Here is a 22,382-nt window from a genome sequence, read left to right as displayed (position 1 = left end):
TACCATCTGTTGAAAAGGATATTCTTTCTCCATTGAACTGCCTTTCCTCTTTTGTCAAAGATCAGTTGACTGTACCCATGTGGGTCTATTTCAGGGTTTCCATTCTGTTCCATAGATCAATTTGTCTTTTATTTTACCAATATCACAGTGGCTTAATCACTGTATTTTTATGGGAAATCTTGAAGTTAGGTCGTGTCAGTCCTCTGGCTTTGTTCTTCTTCACGATTGTGTGGGCTTCTGGATCATTTACCTCTCCATATAAACTCTGCAATCAGTTTACCGATCTCCACAAAATAACCTGCTGGGATTTTGCTTGGGATTGCATTGAATCTACACATCAATTTGGGAAAAACTGACATCTTAACAACATTGAATCTTTCCACAAACATAAATTTTTGTTTAGTTAGTTCTTTGTTATCTTTCGTCAGAATTTTGTAGTTTCCCTCATATATATCTTGTACATATTTTGTTAAATTTATACCTAAGTATTTCATTTTATTGGGTGCTAATGTAAATGGTAATGTATTTTTTTATTTCAAATTCCTTTTTTTCTTAGTTGGTTTATAGGAAAGCAACTGACTTTTGTATATTAACCCTGTATCCTATAATCTTGCTATAATAGCTTACTAGTTTCTAGAATTTCTTTTTTGTGTTGTTATAGTTGATTCTTTGGGATTTTTCTACATAAACAATTATGTCATCTGCAAATAAAGATAGTTTTATTTCTTTCTCAGTCAGTTATTTTTGTTATTTTAATGTTATTATTATTACATTGTTATTGCTATATTGTATGTATTGTTGTTTTATTGTTTATTTGTTTATTTTCTTCTTATTGCATTAGCTGGGACTTGCAGTACAGTATTGAATGGGAGTGCTAAGAGGGGACATCCTAGTCTTGTTCTTGATTTTAAGGGAATGTTTCTAGTTTATCACCATTAAATATGATATTAGCTGTAGGCTTTTTTGTAGATGTTCTTTGTCAAGTTGAAGTCCTCCTTTATTTCTAGTTTTCTGAGCATTTTTATCCTAAGTGGCTGTTTGAATGTCACTGAATAAATTTTTTTCTCCATCTATTATGATGACATAATTTTTCACAGCCTCTTGATGCCATTATTTTCACTATTTTATTTTCAAATGTTGAACTAACTTGCATAGTTGGAATAGATCCTATTTGGTCATACTGGGTAATTTTTAATGCATTGTTAGATTCCATTTACTAATATTTTGTCAATGAGTTTTTGCGTCTATATTCATGTTTTCATACACTTTTTACAAATATTTTCTAATGAGATTTTGTAATCTGAATTTCCACAAGAAGCTATGAAGCAGCTAAGACATATAATGGAATACTTATTGGAGGTCAGATGCTCAGAGCAGATAAGGGGCTTTGCCCCAAGTCAAATAGCTAGCTACTTAGTGGCAGAGGTCAGAAGAAAAGTGCCCCCCCCGACTGCAAGTCCGTATAATAATATGCCTGTGACATGGCCCTGCACATTCTCTGTTTGCCTTACAATAAAAGCGATGGTACAGAAAATGGGGCAGCAAGGAGTTTTTCATCTGTTAGTCCTCCTATTTCTCCCCAACCAATATATGCCATGTAAATGGTGAAGACTGTGAATTCCCTGGGTCTCAATTTCTGTATCTGTGTGATGAGAGGGATTACATTCTCCTTCTAAGCCACCTTCCATACCTAAAAGCCTATAATCCTCATTCACTTCACTTGATGAGAACCTCATATATTCTAGACACTGGCAAAAGCTGGTGGTACAAAAATAAATGGTATTTGCATTAAACTGTGTGATCAATTTGCAATTTTTCAAAATAAAAAGTTGGAAAAAATAAGTGGGACGAAATGTTGGCCCTCATGAAATTATAATCTGATAGGTAAGGCACACATCTAAACAGATAATTCCGATATTAAATGATATGTAATCACAGAGGAAGCAGTGAGTGCCCGTGAGCACAGAGTAGCACCACCTAGCACAATCTTCAGGTTCAGGGACTCTGGAGTGATGAGTAGTACTAGTCAGACTTAAAGATACGCAGGGTTTTCCAGGAGGAGACAACATGAGAAAAGGCAGATAAATGAAAAAAAAAAGAAGGTGGGAGGGTGAGAAAGAAAGCTGATTTGGGTAACAAGATGTATAATTTGTGAATCTAAAAGAGATTGTTTTCTTCCAGGGCTGAGAAAATTTGGAGTTATCAGGGGTAGCAGAGTCACAGCCTTCCTCTCTCAGGCTGCCCTGTCCTCCAATATTTCTGACACTGAGTACCACCAGGAGGGTTGCTGAGAAAGAACCTAGTAGAAGTCTCACCTTTGTTGGTAGTCCCCACCCCTGCTGCCTCGCCCCACCCTGGGGCACTAGGTGGAGCTCTATGGAAGCAGTTCTGGGGTGTGGCAAGTACTGGAAAAGAAGAGCTAATGAGTTTGCAGAATTGGAATTTCTCAACTGGAACTGAGCATTGCTCACTGAGACACAGCCTTACAGATGGCACCAGCTGATAGATGGCCTATTTCTAGAGCATTGACGCCTGCAGTTTATACATAGAAGCACCTAGAGAGCCAGAACCATAAGAGTCATCCTAGGGCATCATATGCCAGAGGGAGCAAAGGCTCTGAAGTTCACACAAGAGACCTGGGGTGAAATTTCAATTCTGCTGTATATAGCTGGTTAAATTTGGGCAGGATCTTTCACCTCTCTGACACAGGGTCATTATCTCTTAAGTGGTGAAGACAATGCCTCCTTTACTGGATTGCTGTAAAGACTAAATAAGGTAGCTAATACAAATAAAAATACTTGGCATAGAGGAAATTATCAATATACATATTGGGTTCTGTGCAAGTATGTGTTGGGGTGAAGGAAGTGAATGTCCATGGCGATTAGCAATGTTGGAAAATGCCAATGCATTCATCTGACTCCTCCTTTGTTTTTTAAATCCAGCAGTAAAGTGTGAGCCATGAATAAAGGATAGAGTGAGGAGAAGAAAAAAGAATGGGATCATATCAACTAAAGTTTAAAATCCTCTATCCTCCTTTTTTTCATAAAATATGTTCTCTTTGTCTTACAACAATTCTGGAAAATGTTAATAACACTAATATTACATCTGACACATAGTATTGCATGGCAAGCAATTTTGTACATATGTTTGCATGCACAAATGCATTTAAGCTTCCCAATAACCCCACAAGATTGGCTCTATTATTATTCTTATTTTATGTATAAGGTTAAAAAGTCATGCAGATGATAAGTAATTACTAATTTCATACAAATATGAATTGGTATAACAGTTCGGAAGACAGTCTGCAGTGCAAGCTCTTGTTCTTAGTTTTCTCTCAATGGCCTGAATTTACCAAATACCTGATGAACAATTGAAGGTTGTCCATAAACTCTCTTAGCATCTTAGTTCCTCCTTTAATTCTCAGAATTACTCATTCTGTAATAATTTATCCTTCTCAGTCTCTGATTTCCCTGGTCCTCCTTCTTCTTTGGCATTTCCTCAGAAAGTACATGAAATGTACATGAATAATTCCTACCTCACGCTCAAAGTCTGAAGCAGTTTTACTTTCAATTTGTGCGGATGATTATGAGATACCTCTTTGGTGCCGTGGCTCTTTGTCGTGACAAGGCAGTGAGTGGGCTAAGAATATTGCTTAAATTCTATTTGGAGATAAAAAAGGGCTCAAAATTCTACTTTGCCCCTTGAGGTGTTTCTCAAGAAGGTGTTTTACACAAAAATACATAATTTGTTAATAGATGATCAAACACTCACAGGAAGGTTGCAGCAGTGAATCAATGAGTAGAATGGAGAAATTTGGAAGTATTAGTTATAAAAGGAAAGTACTTTAAATCCTTTAGTGGGGGAAATAAAAGTGGGAGGGTATGTGTCTCAAGTAATAAGGCAACCCCTTTGACCTGATCTGCAGGGTCACCTTAACCGTTGTCCTCTACTGCCCTGCAGTCATGGGAAGCATTGGAAAACTGAGCTACTTTTTACAAGCAGAGGAAAATATGATGCTAGATATGAAAAAATTAAATGGGAAGAATCTGTCAATTTCCATACCTTGGTATTTTTGTCAGGGGCCTCTTTCTAACTTATTTTATACCTACCCTGAATAAACCCTCAATAGTGCCTTTGCAACTGGTCTCCTGATTTCTCTCCGTCCCTGCCACTAAAAGGCTTATATACCTTTCACGGGGTCTTTGGCCAATGTTTTTCAGAGGGATAAAGAAAAAAAAGAGGAAGGGCAAAAAGTGTGAGAAGAGACGGCAGGAAAAAGGGAGTACAGAAAGAAAGAAAAGAATAAAGACACTAGCACTGATAAAAGCTTATTTATGAACCACATACTATATATGCATTTCCACCTAAAGTTGCTCATTTAATTCTAACGTATATGACTGATGATAGTTTGATGATAGTTGTGCCTATGATAAGGATCCAAAGCCAAAGTTAATTTCTGCTGAATCTTGATGGTTACTGTCTCAAGAATGTTTGCATTTGGTCATGGTCTTTCTTTAAGTGCATATTTATTGATAGTCCCTAAAGCAGAATATACTGTGCTATTAAGTCTCTTCAAGGGGTTAAAATGTAAATGAGGCAGGCTTACTGTCCTTATAGAATTCACAAAATGCAAGCAGATTATGGTAGTGCAAAAATAAGACTAACAGTAAGCAATGAAATAAGTCCTGTGTGAGAAATACTCTTATCTCTATGCACTTTCAGAGATATAGGACATTCATTTGAAGCTCTTTGGGTCTTTTTTCTTTCCTTACCTTGTAGTTGAGGCTCTGGCTACTATTGATAAGGAATTTTGCATCCTGACCTTAGAGGATGTATTTTACACCCGTTTGTTTTAGATATGGCAACTTTTTCATGGCAAGGTTAAGTGATATGCCTTGTATAAATGTTAAATAATTTTTTGAACCACAGTGAGAAAAAAGTTTAAATCTTAGAGTTATACAGAGAGCATATTATGTGTGATCTGAAGAAGACAGTTAATTTAGAAGCAGTTTCAAGTCTTTGGACAGATATAGAGCAGGACTTCCTCAGTAAACCAAAGGGCAACCCTTAAGCCTTCAACACGAGTTAGTTCTTGTTTTCTTAGCATGATCTATGCTATTCTAGAAAAGTTCACAGTTTAGCGCAGAAGACTTTATGCTCGCTTCTTCTCAGGTGCACTTTATGGTCCATCGTTTGTGTTCCTGAAGTCAAAAGGAATAGGTTGAGTGTATGTGGCACAATGTTCTCTGCTAACAAGGAATTTAAAGCCCAATCAAGGAGGGAAATAATAGCAATATCTTATGTTTACACAGCGCTGTGTACGGAGCACTTTTGTCTTAACTCAGCAAGACTTAATCATACTCTAGAGGCTGCATGGGACTGAAGGGGAAGGGAAGGGGTAGTTTTGGGATCTTACTGGATCTTACAGATGCCTGAAGATGGATCTAGCAGCACTGCCTGAGTATTGGAGTTCCAGCAACACATCAGTATTCAGAAATCAGATGACTGACCACAAAGAAGACTTAGGGAACCCCTCAGGAAGAAAATGCTAGTCACATGGCTAATAATTGCCAACATTTACTCACTGTTTATTATGTGCAAAGAAATATGCCATTTACCATTTAATACTGACAAAAACTTGGCACATATTTCTACTGTGATTCCAATTTTGCCAAAGAGGAAACTGAGGCACGGTAGCTTAACTAATTAGCTCAAGATAACACTAAATGGGTTTTGGAATTATTCAGGTCCTGCCCTTGAGAAACTTTTGCTTCATAAGTTTCTCTCAGAGAGTCATCCAAGGAATCATATACGTGCAGTAAACTGGTAGTATGTGCTGTGACAGAAGTGAACATAGGGCTTAGGGCAACACCCAGAAGGAGAATGGGACACTGCTTTTCTAAGGCACTTACATATGCCTTAAGGGTAGGGGCTGCTTCACCCTTAAACATCCTGAGCTTTCTCCGTAATGTCTAGATCAGAGCTGGTCATGTGGTAACTCTTCAGCAGAACTCATTTGACTTTCTGCCCACTGTTCTTGAACACATATTGACCTAGAGGGCATTTTAGAGTGAATTCTTACAGAACAAAAAAAAAGTAGGGGGAGGCAAGAATAGAACAGCAATATGCTGTTCTATTATCTAATTACATATTAGGTATCATATTATCCAGTAGGATAATAAAGGTGTAATGATAGAGTGTTCTGAGAAAAGAGTAAGAAGGTGATTTGGTATTTGCTGTACTAGAAAAGTCTTTCCAAAAGAGGTAAAATGTATTTATTATTTTAAGCTTCGTTGAGGTATAATGACATAGAAAACATATACTTAATTAATATATTTTGATGAATTTGGACATAGGCATACATCTGTGATATCATTACAACAGTCACAGCACTAACTATATCTATCACCTCCAAAAATTTCCTGTGTTCTCTTGTGTGTTTCTTTTAAAAGAACATTTACCATGAGCTCTATCCTATTTTTAAAATGTGCAACAGAAGGTAAAGTTTAAATGAGATCTTAAATAATGACATAAAATTTGTCAGAAGTGAGAAAGTGGCATTCCAAAACACAAGTCAGCATATCTGGTGGTTTCCAAATTAAATGAATAAGTGAATTGTCTGGAGGACTTGTTACAGAATAAAATCTTAATCTCTAAGCCTAAAGGTTTTGATTCAAGTTATCTGGAGTTTGGTTGGGAGCTTCAGTTTTTAACAAGTCACCCAAGTCTCTCTAAGTAGTTCATTAGCAAGCTGTTTTGGAACATGCATTGTATACACATGTTTCTTTAGAACAGGTAAGTATTTCTGTGAAGTTGTTGAAGGGGTTGATTAGAGAGAAGTGTGGGAGATGTGGCAGAGGATATAGGTGGGTTCTAGATCGTAAGAGCCTGCTTGTAATATATATATTTATTTATGTATTTATTTGTTTATTTATTTATTAGAGATAAGGTCTCACTATGTCACCCAGGCTAGTCTTGAGCTCCTGGGCTCAAACCATCCTCCCACTTCAACCTCCCAAAGTCCTGGGATTACAGGCATGAGCCACCGTGCCTAGCCTGCCTATGTTGTAGACCCTGAAGGGCCAGTGTATTTCTCATGCAGAAGAGTACCGTAATCAGATAGGATTTTTAGGAAGACAGGTGGTTGGACTTTGTAGCATTATTAGATCTTGAACAACTGAGGACAAAGAGAACATAGAAGAGAACATTACTATAATAGTCTCATGAGAGGAGAGCCTTATTTAGGTAGTGAAAGTGAAGAGAAAGGCACACATTTGGGAGATCATGCCAAGATAGAAGGGACAGGCTCATTATCAATTATTTTAACATATTTTTCTTTGATAGTTCCAATGTTATTTTTGTCATTACTTCAGACTTGACATAAAATATTTCTTTATTGGGAAAAAAAAAAAAACCTTTTCACCCTAGTAAGTCAAGAAAATCAAAGAAACACTGAAATGCTTCCTTTGGGTTTAAATTTGTTTATCCAAAAATAGGCTATAAGAAGATCATTCAGAAAATTGGATGTGGACATGAATTTCCTTCAACACTTTGAAGGAGAATCAGATAAATCCCGGGGAATAAAATGAGCCAAGGGGGAGAGGGCAAGTAGAGAAGTTCCTAGTATTCATGGCAAATTTCAAATTTTTGTTTCTACCATTTTCCACTCTTTCATCTAGTGATATTTTGCTTGTTAAGGTTAATACCTCACTGGTTCTACATTTGAAAACATTGGCAGAAGAATTTTTTTGAGGCTAAATAATAATAAATAACAATATGTAGGGTGTTGGGATCATGGAAGGATGAAGGAGTAGGGAGACCCACTGAATGCTTCAAATGAAAATTTAATTCTACAGATACTTATTTTTACCAGTAATCCCACTACTGAAAGTTTATTGCAAGGATATAATTCAAAAGGAGAAAAAATGAGTGAAATCAAAGGCTTCGGAGCAGCATTATCTATTTAGGGTAAGTCTATACAAAAGAAATGAAGGAGAAGAAGGAAAAAGAGGAGGTAGAAATAAAATAAATATTCCAAGCACAACTGATACTGTCATTGCAAAATTATAACTGAGACTGAAAGAGATGTGATCTAACTAACTCCATCTTTCTTCTAACCTCCAAGCTGTCCTTGTTCGTTCCTGGGCATAGGCTGAACTAACTTTGGGAGGAACTTCATTTTAGTTTATAGTTTGAAACAAAGATGGTAACAGCCCTTTCCCAAAATAAACCCCTTCTTGCCTGGGGACTAGACTGCCTTTGCAGGGCTAACAAATCAATCAACAGATTAGAAATTATGGTTTAGGAGTCATGCAGTTGGAGGCTATAAGATTCTAACCCTCCCCAAATTGCTCCTGAGGATGACATCACTATTTGTAAATCCTAAGATCAGTGCTTGAGATATTTTTAGACCCTGCACTTGATGGATCAGCTGGCACCACCCAGATTGATAAACTGGCTCATCTCATCTTGTGGCCCCCATCCAGGAACTAACTTAGTGCAAGAGGACAGCTCCGACTCCCTATGATTTCATCTTCGACCTGACCAATCAGCACTCCTGACTCACTGGCCCCCCAAGCCCCAACCCATCAAATTATCTTTAAAACCTCTGATCCTCAAATGCTCAGGGAGACTGTTTTGACTGATCCCCAAATGCTCAGGGAGACTGTTTTCAGTAATAATAAAACTCCAGTTTACTACACAGCCAGATCTACATTAATTACTCTTTCTCTATTGCAGTTCTCTTGCCTTGATAAATTGACTCTGTCTAGACAGTGGGCAAGGTGAATCCATTGGGCACTTACAAATTAGGATGATTAACTAAGTTGTGGTAAATAATTAATAACATAATACATTTAATTTTTGCACCAAAATCGTGACTGATGAGAGAAAGATAATTTTGTTTTTCAGATATTTTATATCAGCAATTGGTCAAGTATGGCACATGGGTCAAATCTAACGCACTGCCTGTTTTTATAAACAAATTTTTATTGAAACATAGCCATGCTTAACCCTGTACATGTTTCAACTTACTACTATAGAGTTAAGTAGCTACACAAAGACAATATAGCCTGAGAAGCTTAACATATTAATTATCTGGCCCTGTTGTGTGGTAGGCAGGCCTGTGCAAACCTACCCACAAAGGCCAAGGAAGCTGAGAGGCCGAGGAGAGAGGCTGGCAAATCCAGTTTCTCAGAAAGAAATATTTCACAGGGACTTATGAACAGAAGCCATATCTTGCTTAGGCAGCCAAAGAAGAGACAGTGGATCCCCATGCCACTACCTCCCATGCCATAGGGAAGGAATGTGTAGGATGATTCAAGTTGACTGGTCAGGGAAAGGCAAGAATGCTTCATGAATCTGCCTAAGGAAGGGATTTAGGATTTATGGTCAAGGTTGTTTTGACCTGAGGGCAGGATTTACAGTAAGTACATGTTCTTACACAAAGAACAGTAGATAAAAAATAAATCTCAGAGGCATTCCAGGAACTGAAGTTAACGAGAAGTCAGCATGGCGGAGTGGCATCCAAGATGCAGCTGCTTAAGCTCAATAGGCCCCTCATAGAAGAAGTTTTCTAGGCCAGGTGTGGTGGCTCATGCCTGTAATCCCAGCACTTTGGGAGGCCGAGGCGGGAGGATCACGAGGTCAGGAGATGGAGACCATCCTGGCTAACATGGAGAAACCCCATCTCTACTAAAAAAATACAAAAAAATTATTAGCTGGGCTTGGTGATAGGCGCCTGTAGTCCCAGCTACTCGGGAGGTTGAGGCAGGAGAATGGCATGAACCCAGGAGGCAGAGTTTGCAGTGAGCTCTACCACTGCATTCCATTCACTGCGCCATTCCATTCACTGTGCCACTGCAGTGAGATTGCACCACTGCATTCCAGCCTGGACAACAGAGTGAGACTCTGTGTCAAAAAAAAAAAAAAAGAAGAAGAAGAAGAAGAAGTTTCCTGACCTCTGCTCTAGACAAGAGTGGGAACAATACTTCTTAAATTTGTTTGCTATGAGCTCTCACATCAGAGAGTGTCATCCCAGAGGAAAGACATGAAACACACGAGTTTGAACTTAGCCTCTGCCACTTTTTAGTGCATGACCCTGCGGATAGTATTTTACTATCAGGATCTCAGTTTTCTTGTCTGTAAAATGAAGATCATTCCTGTCAAGGAGATTGGAGGTCTTATTTATAGCACACATAGTTCAATGGCTTGGACATAGACAGGTCTCAGGCCTGAATACCACTGGGACTGAGAGGTCAGTCATACTGGGCTCACATTCCAGCTCAACAACTCAATTAACTCTGTGACCTTGAAGAAGTTATTTGTCTCTCCTAATTATTCAATCCTCTTATAATGTAAAATGAAGATGACGATGAGATGCTATCAGGGGTTGAGAGTTTAATGAGATGATGTTTGTAAAAGGTTGAGCACTGTGCCTGTGTTACCCTGTGCTGCAGAGTAGCAATACTCTCTACAAGATGCAGCTAATATCCTGTCCCCCTTCACATTCCATTTCTTTTTTTTTTTTTTTGAGGCGGAGTCTCGCTCTGTCGCCCAGGCTGGAGTGCAGTCGCGCGATCTCGGCTCACTGCAAGCTCCGCCTCCCGGGTTCCCGCCATTCTCCTGCCTCAGCCTCCCGAGTAGCTGGGACTACAGGCGCCGCCACCACGCCCGGCTAATTTTTTTGTATTTTTAGTGGAGACGGGGTTTCATTGTGTTAGCCAGGATGGTCTCGATCTCCTGACCTCGTGATCCGCCCGTCTCGGCCTCCCAAAGTGCTGAGATTACAGGCTTGAGCCACCGCGCCCGGCCCCCACATTCCATTTCTATCTCATCATGTAGGTGTGACCATGTCACTACTTGGCTTAAATTAATATGCCCTCATTACCTTCATGGTGAAGACTGAACTCCTTAATAAGGCCTCCCATGTCTGGTTCCTGCTACCCTCTGCAGGTTTATCTCACCACATTCCCCCCTACCTCCACTTTCCTACTCTCCACAATAAAACACTTAACATAGTACCTAACAATTAATAACTGTGCAGTACATATTTTAATATTTTAAGTGAACAAATATTGATTATGGTTTGAAATTTAACATGAATAAATTACTTGTTTTAAAAAAACACCTTTTGTAAAATTTTATTTTTATAGATTTAGGAGTACAAGTGCAGGTGTGTTACATAGATATATTGCACAGTGGCAAAGTCTGGACTTTCAGCATACCTCTCACCCAAATAGCATAAGATCTATTATGGTGTTTGCAATGTGCTATTCTAAGAGCCACATAATTCTCATTTATTTAATCTTTACAATCACCTTTTGGGGTAAGTATACCTATTAGACTTATCTTGCTTGAGAAAACTGAGACACAAAGAAGTTGAGTAACTTAGACAAATTTACACAGGAGACAAGTAACAGACCTAGATTTAAAATTCAGGCAGCTCTACTCAAAGCCTTCGCTGTTAAATATATTGCTAAATTTTCTCTTATAACGTAAATGGAACTGAAATAAGAGTTAACAGAATAATTGAGAAGACTGATAATTCCAAGTGGGTTGAAGATGCAGACTAACTGAAACCCTCATACATTTCTGGTGGGAGTGTAAATTGGTACAATTATTTTGAAACATCTCTTTAATGGCATCTTCTGACCCTAAGTATGTGAGTACCTTATGACTTAGCAATTTCATTCTTAGGCATAGTTTCAAGAGAAAGAAATGTATACATCAACTAAAAGACATGATTATAAACATGTTTATAATGTCAGTTTTTATAATAGTCCTTAAATGGAAAGAATCTAAACAAATAGGTAAAAGGCTAAAAAAAAATTGAAGCATGTACATACAATGACATACTACATCAATATAAAGAAATAAACTACTGCTATTGTTACAGGTAATTAGACAGGCATAAATGGGGCAGGAGAGGACTCTTTTCTCTCCATGCATTAGGAAAGTCAGGTGACAGTTCAACAATTACCACACTGCCTCTCTACAAATGATAATTTGACAGCCCACCCAGGGCTCCAGGGAGAGGCCTTTCATGATGATCCACAGCTATTAACATTAAAGTGTTCATTGAATACGGGTGTCAGGGAGAAGAAACTTCCTGAACTTGTGCATTAAAAGATAAAATGGTGAAGTATGACCTTCCTGGTGCGATCCACCAGAAAAGGGAAGAAAGCCTCAGATGGGCATGCGTACAACTTCCTAAACATACTGCACATGCTTGATTCCCAAGGGTAAAAAGGGCATTGTGAATGTGGGAAGCCCACCCTAAGGGAAGAATCAGGAGAAAAAGTGAGCCTATAAAGTCCTAGGGTCAAGGTTACACCCTCTTTGACCTTCAGGCTCCCTTTTGGAATTTTTTCCAAGAGAATTTTTATTTCTTTCCTGTTCTAAACCCTTTCAAATAAACTTTCACTCCTGCTCTGAAACTTGCCTTGATCTCTTTTTCTGCTTTATGCCCCTCAGTTGAATTCTTTCTTCTGAGGAGGCAAGAGCTAAAGTTGCTGCAGATCCATACCTATTTGCCACTGGTAACTTGGGGTAACTCAGATCTCTTCCACTAGTAACACTATACACGATAATAACATAGATTATTGCCCCAGATATATACTGAGCAAAATAAGCCAACCACAAGGAATGCATTCTATATGACTCCTCTTATATAAATTTCAGACATAGGCAATATTATGTTGGTAGAAGTTGAAAGGTGGTTATCTGGGTGTATGTTTATGTGTGTGGTGGGAATGGTATGACTGACAGATTGCACAAGGGAGATGACTTCCTTGAGTCCAGGAAATCTTCTTTTTCTTGAACTGAGAAATGATTGCACAGGTGTAGACATACATAAAATTTCATCAAGGTGTGTTCTTAAAATTTGGGCACATTAGGGTATATATTCTATTATCTCAACAAACAAGAAAACATACAAACAAAAACAGAGTAAGTAAATTACTATGCTTTAGTGTATTAGTCTGTTTTTACGCTGCCAATAAAGACCTACCTGAGAAAGGGCAATTTACAGAAAAAGAGGTTTAATGGACTTAAGAGTTCCACATGACTGGGGAGGCCTCAAATTCATGGTGAAAGGCAAGGAGAAGCAAGTAACATCTTATGTGAATGGCTACAGGCAACAAGAGAGCGCTTGTATAGGGAAACTGGTTTTTAAAACCATCAGATCTCCTGAGACTTATTCACTATCATGAGAACAGCACGGGAAAGAACCACCCCTATGATTTAGTTATCTCCCACTGGGTCTCTCCCACAACATGTGGGAATTATGGAAGTTACAAGATGAGATTTGGGTGGGGACATAGAGCCAAACCATATCATTCTGTCCTGGTCCCACCCAAATCTCATGTCTTCACATTTCAAAATAAATCATGCCTTTCCAACCGTCCCCCAAAGTCTTAACTCAGTTCAGCATTAACTCAAAGGTGCACAGGCCACAGCCTCATCTGAGACAAGGCAAGTCCCCTCTGCCTATAAGCCTCTAAAATCAATAGCAAGTTAGTTACTTCCTAGATACAATGGGGATACAGGCATTGGGTAAATACAACCATTCCAAATGGAAGAAATTGGCCAAAACAAAGGGGCTACAGTCCCCATGCAAGTCCGAACTCCAGCAGGGCAGTCAAATCTTAAAGCTCCAAAATGATCTCCTTTGACTCCATGTCTCACATCCAGGTCACACTGATTCAAGAGGTATGTTCCCATCGTTTTGGACAGCGCCACCTTGTGGTTCTACAGGGTACAGCCTCCCTCCTGGCCGGTTTCCCAGGCTGCAGTTGAGTGTCGGTGGCTTTTCCAGGCACATGGTGCAAGCTGTCAGTGGATCTACCGTTCTGGGATTTGAAGGACAGTGGCTCTCTTCTCACAGCTCCACTAGGTGATGCTGCAGTAGGGAATCTGTGTTGGGGCTCTTACCCCGCATTTCTCTTCCACACTGCCCTATCAGAGTTTCTCCATAAGAGCCACACCCCTGGAGCAAACTTATGCCTGGATATCCAGGCACATCCATACACCCTCTGAAATCTAGGTGGAGGTTCCCAAACCCTAATTCTTGACTTATTTGCAGCCACAGGCTCAGCACCATGTGGAAGCTGCCAAGGCTTGAGGCTTGCACCATCTGAAGTCACAGCTTGAGTTCTAGGTTGGCCCTTTTCAGCCATGACTGGAGCAGCTGGGATGCAAGGCATCAAGTCCCTAGGCTGCACACAACACAGGGACCCTGGACCTGGCACACAAAACTATTTTTTCCTCCTAGGCCACCAGGCCTGTGATGGAAGGGGCTGTCATAAAGACCTCTGACATGCCTTGGAGATATTTTTTAATTGTCTTAAGAATTAACATTCTTGACAATTAACATTTACTATTTATGCAAATTTTTGCAGCCAGCCTGAACATCACCTCAGAAAATGAGATTTTCTTATCTATCACATTGTTAGGCTGCAAATTTTCCAAACTTTTATGCTCTGTTTCCCTTATAAAACTGAATGCTTTTAACAGCACCCAAGTCACATCTTGAATGTTTTGCTGCTTAGAAATTTTTTCTGTGATACCCTAAATCATCTCTCTCAGGTTTAAAGTTCCACAGATTTCTAGGGCAGGGGCAAAGCGCCACCAGTCTCTTTACTAAAGCATAACAAGAGTCACCTTTGCCTCAGTTCCCAACAAGGTCCGCATTTCCATCTGAGATCACCTCAGCCTGGACTTTATTGTCCATATCGCTGTCAGCAGTTTGGGCAAAGCCATTCAACAAGTCTCTATGGAGTTCCAAACTTCCCCACATTTCCTATCTTGTTGTGAGCCCTCCAAACTGTTCCAACCTCTGCCTGTTACCCAGTTCCAAAGTTGCTTCCACATTTTGGGTATCTTTTCAGCAGCACTCCATTCTACTGGGTACCAATTTACTGTATTAGTCTGCTTTCACAGTGCTGATAAAGACATACCTGAGACTGTGCAATTTACAAAAAAAAAAGAAAGGTTTAATGGACTTACAGTTCCACATGGCAGGGGAGGCCTCATAATCATGGCAGAAGGCACAGAGGAATAAGTCACATCTTACATGGGTGGTGGCAGCCAAATAGAGAGTTTGTGTGGGGAAACTCATTTTTAAAACCATCAGATCTCAGGAGACTTATTCACTGTCACGAGAACAGCATAAGAAATACCCACCTCCATGACTCCCTATCTCCCACCAGGCCCCTCCCACAACATGTGGGAATTATGGGAGCTACAAGATGAGATTTGGGTGAGGACACAGCAGAGAACCATATCTCTTAGTAAACTGGAGACTTGTGAAATTTAATTCAACAAGAAGAAATTATCTTCTCTCTCTGTCAATCTCTCTCTCTCTCTCTCACACACACACATTTTCCCCCAAACAATCCATATTTTTTACTGTTCCAGAAGCTTCTAGATTGTGCTATATTTAGAGTCTCACAATATTAAATAGTGAACTTCTCTGGTAGAGGAACATAGTTGCTCTTGAATTCTCAAATAGAATATCAAAATCCATCTTTTTCCTGAAATAGTTAAGTGAGTAGATTTCGCCATTGCGACAGTTTGAGCCAATAAGGCAATTTTGATTGGCCCAAGGGCAATGGGATTGTAAAAAGCATCCAAGGATAGTGTTTCATGATATGCCCCAAGCCACAAGCTCCTACACTAAATCAATAAAAATCATCCACAGATTTTTGGACTTACTTGAAGAAAGTAGCATTTCTATGAATCTCCTAGACAGATACAAGAAACAGCTTGCCTCTGGGTTTAGGAACATCTTGCAGACAACAATTCCCATTGTACAGAGTTATTCTGGCTGAAGAGCAAATAACTTCACAGTTTGACAGAATGCATGTAGCTATGTATTCACTTTGCACTTGAGAGAACCTCAAGATTCGTTTCCTCATGAGGAAAACTCAGATCATAAAGCAACTAAGAGCCAATAATTTTTGAGTTTTGCTGGTTTGCATCAGTTGACTGGGGAGAGAGCTAGAATTTTATCTGGTGACTAAAACATTCCACATCTCTCTTACTGCCTTTGAATACAGAATGTCTCAAAATTTGATTTTAGCAAAACCACACATATGATGCCCAGTTTCAGATCCAGCAAATCTTTATGGAGAATTTACTATGCACCTTGATGTGGGTATGTATTAGTCCGTTCTCATGCTGCTATGAAGAAATACTCAAGACTGGGTAATTTATAAAGAAAAGACGTTTAATTGACTCACAGTTCTGCATAGCTGGGGAGGCCTCAGGAAACTTACAATTATTGGTGAAGGCACCTCTTCACAGGGTGGCAGGAGAGAGAATGAGAGCCAAGCAAAGCAGGGAAAGCCTCTTATAAAGCCATCACCCACGTGATTAAATTACCTTCCACTGGGTTCCTCCCACAACACGTGGGTGTTATGGGAACTACAATTCAAGATGAGAACTGGGTGGGGATGCAGCCAAACCATATGACAGTCCCATTTTGTAGATAAGAAACTGAGTTAGCTAAGTTCCTATAATACTCTATCCTGATGGAGACAGAATTTGAATTAAGATTTTCTGACCTTAGGAAAAATGAAGTTTCTACTTAACAAATACTTGTTTAAAGCAAAATAATAACATGTGAGGACTAGTCATATTTCTGTTATTAACTAGGTATATGACCTTGGGATAATAATTTTACTGCTTTAACTTTAGTCCCTTGATCTGAAGAATAAATCAATTGCCTAGTGTCTCCAAAATGTTGTGGTTTTGTACTTACCATGTTTAGCTCTAAAAATATGTCCCATCTTATTTCATGACACAGCACAAGGACTGCATTAAAAACAAAGACAGTTTTATTTGAATTAGAAATCTGTTGGGAAATTGTAAATTAAACCACTCAATCTATTCTTTTCCCTGATAAGATTATTTAGCAGTGCCCAATCTCACAGAGGGACTTGTGATGAAAGGCTAGGCTGTACAAACAAGACTAGACTTTTCAAATTCAGCATAATTAAAATGAATAATATATTAAATGACAGGAGAATGTTTAGATAGGGAAAAAAATGTAAATGTTTTAAAGAAGTGAGTAAATGAACATTCTAATGGAAAAAGTAGAGATTTTCGTTATATAATGTGGAAGTGAAAAGAGGGACTTTTGAGCTTATATTAGCTCATAGTTTCATAAAGTGATTTTCAGAAGGATCTCAGGTGTCTGTGCTTTGCTATGGAATTGTGAAGGTGATGGCCACTCAACTGAGCAGATCAATGTCCTTGCATATTTCTCAATGGGAGAATTCTTTATTATCTCTAGAGCCATACAGATATGGGTTTCATCTACCTGAAATATACTATTAGAATAGCAACACAGGATTCCAGAAAGAAATAAAACAAAACAAACAAATAAACAAACAAAAATCTCAACTCCTTGCTATTTGGTAAAGCTGGAAATGATATGTTCTCATCTCATCTAGTTTAAGATTAGACATGATAATACAAAAATTGGCCTTTTTATATTTTAGTTCAATTGCAAACATACTGATTGAGAATATATTGTTTGTATACGTTCATACATACAGTATGATTTGGAGGATACGAGCTTCTAACTGTAAAAATGCACTTCTACTAGGACTGAAATTGTAATAAAATAAATCTCAAAAGAGATATGATTATATCTTATAAATATCATGAAAGAAGAGAAATTATTATAGCCTTTGAGAATCATGGAAGACTCCCTGGAAGCATTGACTCATGAGAAGAATATTTAAAGAGTTATCCAGGTAAAGGAGTTTGAAAGGACACTCCTCAAAGATGGCATGCAAGGGAATTATCCATGACATGGAGAATTTAAGTACCTCAATTAAGTAATTGAAATGAAGCACTTGCCATAGTGACCTGGGTACCTTTTCTGGTGTCATCAGTCCTCCTATTAGGGCAGCTCATAACCCTAGAATCTTCCAGTCCAGTTCTCAGAAACTTCAGTCTATTTCTCTGCTCAACTGACAATTTTTTCAAAGACTTTATGGACCACCAATGTATTGTTATGCATAAAGCACATGGGAATCATTCCAAGAAAGTAAACAAAACAAAGTGATATAAACACCAGTGTGAATGAATTCACCTTATGCAATTATGTTTCCCTGTTGAAGAAATAGGGTAAGGCCTTGTAGCCACCCCTCAAACAGTTATTGGATGTGGGCTTAATTTTTTGGGTAAAACATTTTGTTTCAGTAGAGGGCAATTTCCAGAAAGGGACTCATTTATGAGCCCTACTCAGTCAACACATGTGGTCTTTGGAGGAATAAGCACCTCTGTCTGGAAAGGGAATCTGGGCAGTGAAACACAGGACTTCCTACAACTGTCATATTCCTTAGCCCTATTGATCCATTTAAAGATGCAAGTATACACAATCCTAATAGCATTTCAACCCTTGTTGAAATTAATTATTACATTTTTTATAGGAATGAAGTAACAATATTTCCTAAAACACCAAGGTAAGTGATGGAGAGACCACAAATTATATTATATATCTTTTAGGTAATATTTCACACCCTCAAGGACAGAGACTAGTGAAGGGAGAAGAGAACTCTTCCACCCCCAGAACACGTAGGAACATCAGCCAAATGTAAACCGGTGGATCACATCATTTTACAGTGAAAATAGCCCCTTATGTAGGGGGTCCATCAATGTAGGAGATACAAAATTACATCAGGAGATCTTGATTTCCAATATCCCCTGACCACCATTCCCTCTCAATCCTCCAATCTTATACATTTCTCTTCTAGTGATATTGAAAAGTGTCCCACATACCTTATCTAATTTAATCCTCACAACAGCTTTATGGGTTTGGTATTCTCCTTCTCATTTTACAAATTCGAAAATTACTGCTTAAATAGTTTAAGTGTATGTTATCCAAATATACCAAGTGACAGAACTGAACTTCCACACAGGTCTGTCTTGCCAACAAGCCATACAAAACCTTTACCCTAAAATAAAGTGTCTCTGGAAGCTTCAAATTAGAATGCACCTCTAAGGGGTAAAAGTTAATTCACTAATGGGGAAGAGAATTTTCTAGAAACCTCTCAGAGATGGAAAGAATTATTTATGAGCCCAGTTCCCTTAATACCTAAGCATTTTAGAAATGAGATACTTTAAAGCTGTTTTTGTTCTCTAAGGTGCTATTTAGTGCCTCAAGAAATAATCCACTAAAGGTGTCTTACCTAACTAAACTACTAGTTAGCATTCCAACAAATAATCAAAATACTCCATGTACCCAAAGATGAATTCAATCATCAGGGAAGCTACAGAGAATAAATAGAAATATAATTCTAGAACTTCATTATTGGAATTTAAAATAGCACTACTTCTCTTTAATTTCAGCAAAGCCTTTAAACTGATCAGGAAGCAGCAGAAATAAGAATGGATGGAAGTGATTGATTCTTAATTGTAAAATTTTACTGCTAAAGAAAACCCTGAAGTTAAAGGTGAGATTATATAAATGCCAACTATTAACAAATATTGGTCTATGGTGCACAAGACTCAGAATGGACGTTGAAGGGCAACAGTAAGAAGCTGTCTTAGCTTTCCATCACAGTATCCTTTACCTCTCTATGAACTTCAGCTGATAAGTAGGGCCACTGCATTCTGGTTATAAACTGGTGAGAGGATGCTTAGATTATTCAATGACATTTGGCATCTCTTAATATATGAGCATCAAGTCAACACAAACTAGAACTCTTGATGAATTCAGCTGGTAGAATATTTTACTATTAGAGAAATTGATGAGTTGGTGTAATAAAAATTATATAGTCCTTAGAGTCCAGCTTTTGGGACATACTTAATTTCTCTTAGACTGAGCTTTCCTGACAGTAAGGGAAGGATGGGGAGCAGAGGCCATCCACGTTGCTGAAATACAGGGATAACTAAATGAAGTGACGCATGACCACAGTATTTACTGTTCTATTGTTTTTCTTTTTCTTTTTCATGATGAACTTGCCTTCAAGATTTGCTAAAGATAATGATACATTAATTGTGAACAGGCTGATATATTAAGTAGGTAGGACAAAGCAGTAAGTGTATGTAAAAACATCCTGTTTAATCATTCAGAACTGTTTTCAAATAACTTCCCCCAGAAAATTGAAAAATATCAATAGTTACATTTATATCACTTTTGTAAGGTTGAGGTTGAGAGAAAAGTCTAATTTCATTGGAGAAGATAATATATATGTGTATAAACTGCCTAATGCAGAGCCAGTGAAATTGTAGGTGCTCAGTAAATAGAAAGTCTTATTATTTTAATGTATGTGCTTGATTTTCTCCAGCTCAGTGGCTTCTGGATATTTGAAGTACCCAGGACATTTGTTCCTGACTACTTCTTATGGGCACAATCTAACTCCCAGCTCTCGTATTTCTGAACATTTTGGTTCTCCATCTTAATTAATGCCTGTCTATACCCCATTGAACCATGATTCCTTTACTTAACATTCAATTCAATCGTCCCTTCTGAGTATTATTCCTGGCTTCTGCTATCACTTCATAACTGACATACTTCATACAAGGCGAACCACACTATACCTTTCTATAATTTCACAGGATCATCTCTGACATTGTCAGCTCCCAGCTAGCCACTAACTTAATTTGGAAAGTGTATTTAACCTTTGATGTTTCTTAGAAGAAAGCAGGACATTATCCTATACATAGAAGAAGAAAAGAGAAGCAATTATTTACCAAGTACTCTACATTCAGTGTGATGGCCACGTGGTAGATTGTATTATATTGGTGAATTGCTTCCAATTCTTTACGTCACACTTATACTAAAACAGTACATCCAAGCTTCTTGTTATGTGACTTTCTAGAACTTTCTACCAGAGTTGGTAGAATATATTCTTCACGTCATTGATGCAGGACTTGGTCAACAGGCTACTTTGGCCAGTGAGATGTAAGCAGTTGTGACATAGCAGTTTTAAGTGCATTTTTGTGGCTAAACTCAGCCTCTTTCACTTATTCCTCTATAACGGAACAAGCATCCCTAGGAACTGCTGGTGCTATAAGAATGATGAGGTGACATGAACTACAGCTTGCTTTATAGTTGGGTTGAAGAAGGTTAGAAAATGTTCTAAGTCCAGAAGACTGGTCATTTGTACCATCATGAGAAGAGTGTTATCATCTAAATTCTATTTTCAGATAGGAAACAAATACTTCAATTAGAAACAGTTATTTTTAAAAGGAATATATTATATTCGTATTAGCCCATTCTCACACTGCAATAAGGACATACCCGAGACTGGGTAATTTATAAAGGAAAGAGGTTTAATTGACTCACAGTTCCACAGGGCTGGGGAGGCCTCAGAAAACTTACAATGATGGTGGAAAGGGAAGCCAACATGTCCTTCTTCACAAGGTGGCAGGAGAGAGAAGAATGAGAGCCAAGCAAAGGGAGAAGCCCCTTATAAAGCCATCAGATCTCGTGAGAACTTACTATCATGAGAATAGTTTGGGGAAAACACCCCCACAATTCAATTAACTCCCACCAGGTGCCTCCCTGGGGGTGGACCTGGTGGGGACCTGACAAGTGGGAATTATGGGAACTACAATTCAAGATGAGATTTTGGTGAGGACATAGCCAAACCATATCAATATTCAATTAGAAACTGATTTAAAAAGAACATATAATAACATACAACTTCTGAATGCTGATGATATGCTTCACAGGCATTATCCTACTCTTTATAACTATGTTACAGTAGGTACAATAATTATTCCCATTTTTAAAAAACATTGCATGTATCTCTATTTTGTTCCTTTTTTTTTTTTTTTTTTTTGGTAGTAAGTTTCTCTTTATAGATAGTGAAACTGTTAGTGTTTAGGGCTTCCGTAACCAATTATCACAAGTGAGTGGCTGAAAACAACAGAAATTTATGCTCTCACAGTTTAGGAGGTCAGAAGTCCAAAACCAAGGTGTCAGCAGGGTTGGTTCCTTCTGGAAGCTCTCATGTTCCATGTCTCTCTCCCAGCTTCTGGTGGTTCCTGCAATTCTTGGTGTTCCTTGGCTTGTAGACTCATCATTCCAATCTGTACTTCCATCTTCACATGGCATTCTATTCTGTATGTCCTCTCCTTTATTTTTTTAAATGCCTTAATTCTGAAAAAATTTTATTCCTTTTTTACCTTTTTATATAATTATGTATTAAGTGATAAAAACCAAATAACTTTATTCCTTTTATAATGTTATAAAATGAATAAAGTAGATTAACCATATCTATATTATTTGCATATTGGCTGCTTTTAGAAATATACCTACATTATGCATTCTGTTCATTAATAATGATTGGTTTTTATCATATTCCTCAAAGTTTATATTAACATATTATTTGAATTTTTTAACTTTTAAGTTCAGGGGT

General features: G+C 38.2%; 1 long non-coding RNA gene across 1 annotated transcript in view; it reads left to right on the top strand.

Annotated features, from left to right (window-relative positions):
- Positions 1-22,382, top strand: part of LOC135964568 (uncharacterized) — a 282,514-nt gene that overhangs the window by 70,342 nt on the left and 189,790 nt on the right. The gene's annotated exons all lie outside the window — the stretch shown is intronic.

Source organism: Macaca fascicularis, chromosome 8 (assembly GCF_037993035.2).
Source record: "Macaca fascicularis isolate 582-1 chromosome 8, T2T-MFA8v1.1".
Lineage (NCBI taxonomy): Eukaryota > Metazoa > Chordata > Mammalia > Primates > Cercopithecidae > Macaca > Macaca fascicularis.
The sequence above is the reverse complement of the archived record's forward strand: the minus strand, read 5'-3'. Positions and strand labels throughout refer to the sequence as shown.